This window comes from Seriola dumerili, unplaced genomic scaffold (assembly GCF_002260705.1).
Source record: "Seriola dumerili isolate Sdu_G_001 unplaced genomic scaffold, Sdu_1.0 BDQW01000003.1, whole genome shotgun sequence".
In the NCBI taxonomy this organism is placed as follows: Eukaryota; Metazoa; Chordata; class Actinopteri; order Carangiformes; family Carangidae; genus Seriola; species Seriola dumerili.
The window spans coordinates 6881091-6888497 of NW_019174258.1; the positions used below are offsets into that span (position 1 = coordinate 6881091).

The window sequence follows — 7407 nt, forward strand, 5'->3', positions numbered from 1 at the left end:
GACTTTTTAGTGGGTAGAGTAAGACTTTAGCACGAGCTGGTTCCCCTGCTCTGCAGTACCGCCATCACTTTGTTGATTAGGAAGTCAGTTTCAATGCGGCATATGCCGGGCAGACTGGTTTACCGTCCCACTGGGTGTGGTTAATAAAATACAGAAGTTTAATCACGTCTGCAATTTATGTAGCTCGGACTTCGAACTGAAAGTTACAGCTCTGTTACAGGGTTTAAGCTGCAAAATCATGGCTACGGTCGCTATTGAATATTGGTAAGTTTTTTTATTCAGTTAATCATTCTGCTGATTAATTGTAATTAGGACAGCCTGCAATGAACTCACTAATTTTGAAATGGACAAACAGGGCAAAATGCTAATGAAGTCATTGTCCTGGGGAAATAAATATTAGACTTTGATCTGCAGAGGTCTGTATAATGTGACTGTACAGCTCTAATTTTCTAGATTAGCTAGGTTTCCTAAGAAGGTCAAGGACCAGGTAGAAACAGGTCGAGTACGTATTTTAATTCATCATATTCATCTTAACTAAAAATATTTTTCTCTGCTTAGAAACTGTCACTATTTCAGCCATAAAGGATTTCTGCTTGGTTCAATATACTCTTTATTCAGTGTTGAATGAGTAAAGTAGTAAGTTTATTAATGTGTTTTTACTTCATGTTGTTTTCTGTTACAGTAAAGGATGAAGCTACGGGTTTCGTTACCAGGAACTAGCCGGTACTCTCCGGCAGGTTCCTGGTGTGCAGGTGAAGGGAGATAAGGGTAGACCAAGTAAGCTCCTCTCCGTTTCAGTCGAACATTTCTGCCAATAAAATAAAAATATATATATATATAAAGCTCTTGAAAAAAAAATAAAAATACGTATGCCAAAGTGTGACAAAGTGACAAAAATGAATTTAAGTTCCAACATTGTGTTTTTGCGTTAGTTGTTTATATTCCAAATCCTCTTTTTTGTTGGCACATCTTGAATTCAGAAATGGTCCACATTCAGTCACAGCCAGACAACTTCCTCTGCCAGTGCAGGATATTCAGATGCACAATTTGCAGTAGTGTGATGGTGTGAATATAAACCTCATGTATTTTTTACACCACACATGCTTTGGGACTGAAAAGTCAGTATGTTTTCAGTCTGTAACAGCCCTGCACTGCAGAATCTTGTTCTACACACACCAACTTTAGAGCTGCAGCTTGTTTTTCTTTTTTTATAAATGCAATTTAATTGCAGTTTAATGCTAGTTCACATTTTAAGCTCTTAGATTCAAACAATAAAAACTGAATAACCACTACTGTAAAAAATATTTATTTATAGCCCAGTTTTCCTCTCAGGTTTCCTTGTGGTAAAAGGAGTTTGGCATTGCCAGTGATACACCATGCCCATTGTCTCATAGAAACATGTTTCACTGGTTGCAGATATGTAATTATATGTCATGTTACTCTTTTGTATTGAATTGATTTGGATACATCTTCATTTTTGCCTGTCTAATTTTCCACCCCCATAGATAGCTTTGAGGTGTCAGTGAATGGTGAGCTGATCTACTCCAAGCTTGAGACGGGAACGTTTCCTGATACTGAACAAGTGAGTGTGTCAAAAAAAAAAGAAAAAGGAATAATCTTATTTTTAATGAACCAATTTGTTTACGGAAACACCTACTTAGACTGTCTGTCTCATTTAGAGCTCTTCAAAAACAAAGATAGCAAATTACATTTTCCTAAAGTGACAATTAACTATTCAAATGGATTGTGTCATAATAAAATTTGCATCATAAGTAGCATTAAGATTTATTACTATCTAAACTGCCTAAACTGATAAGCCCTTTCCATGAGACATGTTATACCTGACTGTGTTCTTCACAGCAGTGCGTCAAGTTGATTGTGGTATGGACACCACACCCACATACTTCAGAAGAACCTTACAGATACTAGATACAGATATATCTATTTTGGTCTCACACAGGTTCTGTGTTCCAACTAAATTTTGTAAAGCAGAATGGCCAGTCAATTAGGCAGAAAAATACATAGGACATGGAAACATGAATGTAGAAATGTTTTTGCCAATTCATCTTATAGTTATTGAGAAACTTCAAATTACCATTTTTTTTTTTTTTTTTTGCTGCTAGCATGGTTAAAAATAAACGAAATAAAAGGAGACAGTCTTATATATCACTACTGAATCTCTTTGTGTTTCATTTGATCAGGTGACAAAAAGGGTGAGGGAGATGGTCCAAGGAGAAAAAGCGGGGAAATCCTCAAAGAAAGAGCAGAAGAACTACTGCTCTCACCATTAGAGCTGTATTCACACTGCAAGAGTAATACATGGTTTGTCTTCTGTGGTTCGAAACTCATTCTCATCACATCTGCTTAACTCAAGACCAAAATGAATTCAAACTTTAAAATATGAGTAAATTTTCATTTTTAAGTTTTAATTGTCGACCATAACCAAAATCTTTGAGTCTCATAGTCAACCAAGAAGATCAGACCATAAACTGTCTTCACTGTGAATACAAAGACGACAAGATGATGACAGCAACTCCAAGGAGCCAGGCACTGATCTGTACTTCTGTTTATGAATGTATACATTGAAAAACATGTGGTGTGTACACGATGCAAGTGTAGAAGCTTTTCAGCAGACTGGACCCTGAGGAACTGCTCTGTGCATTATTAAAACGTCTCTTTAACTGCATTTAATTTAGATTGGGAAAAAGGGAAAATATAACTCTTCATCAGCCACATATATATTTAATATTCAGTTCCTCTCTGTTTGGATAAGTCCAGAAGTTTTGGGTCTGTGCTGTGACAGGGCAGGAATTTAAAAGAATAGTTTGAAATTTTTGGAAATATGCTTATTTTCTTTCTTGCCAAGAGATCAGAAGATTGATATGATGAATATAAGGCTACTTTTAACAGCCAATTATCTTAGCTTAGGATAAAGACTGGAAGCAGTGGAAAACTTGCTTTCAGTGTTGGCCTGTTTCCTGACTGGGACCAGTAAATTAATGGACTGTTTAGTCCTGGTCCAGGTCAATAAATAGTCCAACACATGACCCACCCATAAATTGGCATCTTGTAATTTTTGCACTGTGGTTTTTGAATAGATTAAACAAACAAAATGTAACATGTTTATTAGTTTGGTTAGAGTCAGACTAGCTGTTTCCACTTGTTTCCAGTCTTTATGCTAAGCTCAGCTAACCAGCTGCTAGTTGTATCTTCATATTTATCTGACAGCCTTAAGAGTTGTATCAATATTCTCATCATCTTAGCAAGACAGCAAAGAAGGGTATTTTTTCAAAACATTTCTTTTAATCTTTGTGAGGTTGCAGACAGAATATGCATTCCTCTGTGATTAGTCTTTAAATGTTGGACATTTTCAAAACACCTTATATCATTACGACTGTTCAACTATGGATGTCTGTATTTCTAGTATGGCACTGTTCTGATATATAAGAAGTATTTTCTATTCATATGCTCTATTTTTCCAAATATATAAATGGACTATTACCTAGATGGTGTTTAATTGTGTTCTCTTTGTTACTAATTTAACAGTTATGATAAATTTTAATTCAAATGTTGCTTATTGAAAAACAGATATGTAATTTGACATGAAACATCTATCTGGATTTTTAAATGACTTGTTCTACTGATGCTAACCAGTTTGCAACCAATTCCAACAAAAAAAGCCAAAACATTTTCCAGAAATGCAATAAAATATGAGGGATTAACTGCTGATCTGCTCATTTCATCTCATTTTCATACTGCTTATTTAACTGTGCAGCATTGTCCTGGTGAAGAAGACTATGCAGGCAAGTCTCTCTGTGATGACGAGCTGACAGTACTGGCTGTGTGTCTGACAGACATCACTAGAGATCAGAAATGCCAGTGAATCAGCCAGATTTACCTAACTGTTCCTGCTCAAACATCCATCCATTCTTACCAGATATAATCAAATCATATCTGAAAATCATGTTGGGATGGAAAAACATAGTTTCCCGTTGTAAGTATTTTAGAAAATGTCAGGATGTTCAATGTACTTCAAAGCAATTAATATTTTATACCCTATAGATTTTTAAATTTAAATCTGCAAAGTAACCAGTAACTATAGCTGTCAAATAAAAGTAGTAGAATAAAAACTACAACATTTATCTCTGAAATGTAATGTGGAAGAGCCTAGAGGAAAAGTCTATATAAAATGTAACTATTCAAGAAACGTACAAGTACTTCAAAAATGTATAGGCACAATTAGTTTGGATTCACTCAACACTGTTGTGGAGAAACGCATGCAATGTAAGATGGAGGCCATCTTGGACAATACCAACCATCCTCTCCACAACATTCTGGCAGGACAGAGAAGCAACTACAGGTGCAGCAAACGTCTCATCTCACTGCGCTGCAGAACAGAGAGATTCAGGAGATCCTTTGTTCCCACTGCCATCAGGCTATACAACAACTCAGCCAAAGGATGTGGACTAATCTAATTGTTATTGTTTATTTATTATTAACTGTTATTATTATTATTATTATTATTATTATTATTATTATTATTATTAGGGATAGGGATAAATAAATAAAGTATCTATCTATCTATCTATCTATCTATCTATCTATCTATCTATCTATCTATCAATTGCCCATCAGCTATGGAGACTTAATTCAATCAGAACATTTTCAGTGATTATAACCACCAGGCTATCTTTTGTCACACCTCCACACTGTCCTGTGTGAAATAAACTGAGTAGTAACCATCTGGACCAGCTGTAGTTGTACTGATCAGCCCTGAGGGTTTACCTTGTTCCTCATTACCCTTAGGGGCTGTAACAGAAACACATCAGATGGACAAGGATATAGTATAATCTGCCTGTCTGGTCCTGAAAAACCCATCTGGAAATTGATGGGCCCCAGCCACACTGATCCCTGCTCAGCAGCAGCAGCAGCAGCAGCAGCAGCAGCAGCTGTGTGCCCTGCATATTATTATGTTAAAGGATAAGGCTGGCAATATTCTATTTTGACTAAAACCAACAACATGAAAGTCCAACTCTCCATTCTTTTAGCCTTCACTAACCAGTCTATGGCACTAAGCCCCAAGTGTACTGATTCATATTGAAGACATAAATCTTAAAAAAAATAAATAATGGGAGTAGAGTTTCATTTTTAGAAATGGCTAAATAATTTCCTTAAAGGAACTATATAAATATATACATTTTTCCTATTGTTACAAAGCCAATGTTAGCATTAACAGCTGTTTATTCACCAGTCTAGAAGAAATGTTGCAGGTTCAGCATCAACTTTCATTCCTTTGCTTGCCAAGAGCTGTCTCCAGAGGTGGAAAGCAACGCCAATATTCACTCTTGTTTTGCTTCTGTTTTCTTGTCTTGCTCATCTTTTCTTGTACATTAGCATGCTAACCAGCTAGCCCTGTCTCATCCTATCTGGTAATACTACTTTGTGATAATGAGTCACTGTAGTGTCCAGTCTGCCCTCAGTTCAGCATGAAAGGATGAAGGAAGCAGCACTGATCAGAGGGTGTATTATAACCTCTTGTCTTGTAAACACAACAATGGATGAAGCCTTTAAACAGCTGGGCACTGCAGTCTTTTGTAGACATTAGCCAAACAGGAGCAAATGGTGTATTTGTTGGGGATTATTTTCAGCTGTGGATCAATACATGGTGCTACAGAACAGGTGGGTATGGGACAGAGTCAAAATAAACTACAGTGCTGTTCGTTATAATGTTCATCATATTAAAGCACATCAATGGAGCGCCACAGGACCGAGAAATAAGCTATATCAGGCTTTGGATACACAGACAATAGTTATTAATAGGGTCAGTTTAATTTTGGTTTGGGTCCTTGTTGATCATCAAATCACTAGACTTTGTGTCTTTAAACCTCTTTAAACTTATATACTGTATGTAAAGAAAGATGTTAGAAATTGGAACAATATCATATTTTGACTTATGTGTCTAGCTAAAAGAAACATGTATTTTAGTATGTCTGTTTATATTATAGAAATATGTTACATAAATACATATCCATACCAAAGCCTGTCAGTATATATTCAAATTATGAATGTAAAAATAAAAAATAGACATAAATGTTTAAATTTAATTTAATTATTAATAAAAATATATATAAACATATCGAATTTTAATAAGCATGTTGTTTTAATAAAGTTGCATTTTACTATGAGTGTTTCATATATGTTATGAACTTATATCTCCAAATATCCAGAGGATGTGTCATAATAATACATCCCTGTAGATGATACGTATGGTAACATCACTCTTGAAATATAGACATATATGTAATATACAGGTATATGACATGAGTCATAGTATACTAAGGCATGAAAACATCATGTATATTGAGACATAAAGGGTAAGGCATGAGTTGCCAATGAACCTAATGTGCATATCTTTGGAATGTGGGAGGAAGCAAGAGTACATGGAGAGAACCCACTACGCTCCTTTAATGAATAAATTATATATTAAGATAAAAACATCAAGGATAGTAAGGCATAAATACGTGATAGTATAGTAAGGAATAAAAAAGGTGATACTATAGTGAGGCATAGGAAGTCATTGTATAAAAAGGCATAAAACATCATTTTATAGTAAGGCAAAAAAACGTCATAATATAGTAAGGCATAAAAAACTCATTGTATAGTGAGGCATAAAAACGTGATAATATAGTAAGGCATAAAAACATCATCGTATAATGAGGCAAAAAAAGTTCATAACATAGTAAGGCATAAAAAGTCATAGTTTAGTAAGGCATAAAAAGTCATAAAAACGTCATAGTATAGCAAGGCATAAAAAAGTCATTGTATGGTGAGGCATAAAATGTTATAAGAAAGTCATAGTATAGTAAGCCATAAAGATGACAAAATATGTCTTAATATAATAAGGCATAAAATCTCATAAAAATGTCATAGTATAATAAGTTGTAAAATGTCATAAAAGCATCATACCATAGTGAGGCATAAAAACATCATCATATAGTGAGGCATTAAATGTCATAAAAATGTCAGGATATAGTAAGACATAAAAACGTCAAAAACAATCACAATATACTAAGCCATAAGAATGTCATAGTATAGTAAGGCATAAAAATGACAAAATACTTCATAGTATAGTAAGGCATAAAATGTCAAAAAAAGTCATACTATAGCAAGGCATAAAAACGTCTAAAAACGTCATAGTATACTAAGCCATAAAAACATCATGTAAAGTAAGGCTTAAAATGTTATAGTATAGTAAGGCATAAAAACATTAAAAAACATCCTAGTATAGTAAGGCAAAAAATTACATTAAAACGTCATAGTATAGTATAGTAAGGCAAAAAATGTCATGATATAGTAAGACATAAAAACGTCAAAAACAGTCACAATATACTAAGCCATAAGAATGTC

General features: G+C 34.4%; 1 long non-coding RNA gene across 1 annotated transcript; it reads left to right on the forward strand.

Moving 5' to 3' along the window:
- Positions 1-148: 148 nt before the first annotated feature.
- Positions 149-3727, forward strand: LOC111220623. The gene is made up of 4 exons (XR_002665063.1): positions 149-264; positions 683-777; positions 1506-1582; positions 2202-3727. It is a non-coding gene; the product is annotated as an uncharacterized LOC111220623 (long non-coding RNA).
- The last annotated feature ends 3680 nt before the right edge of the window (positions 3728-7407 follow it).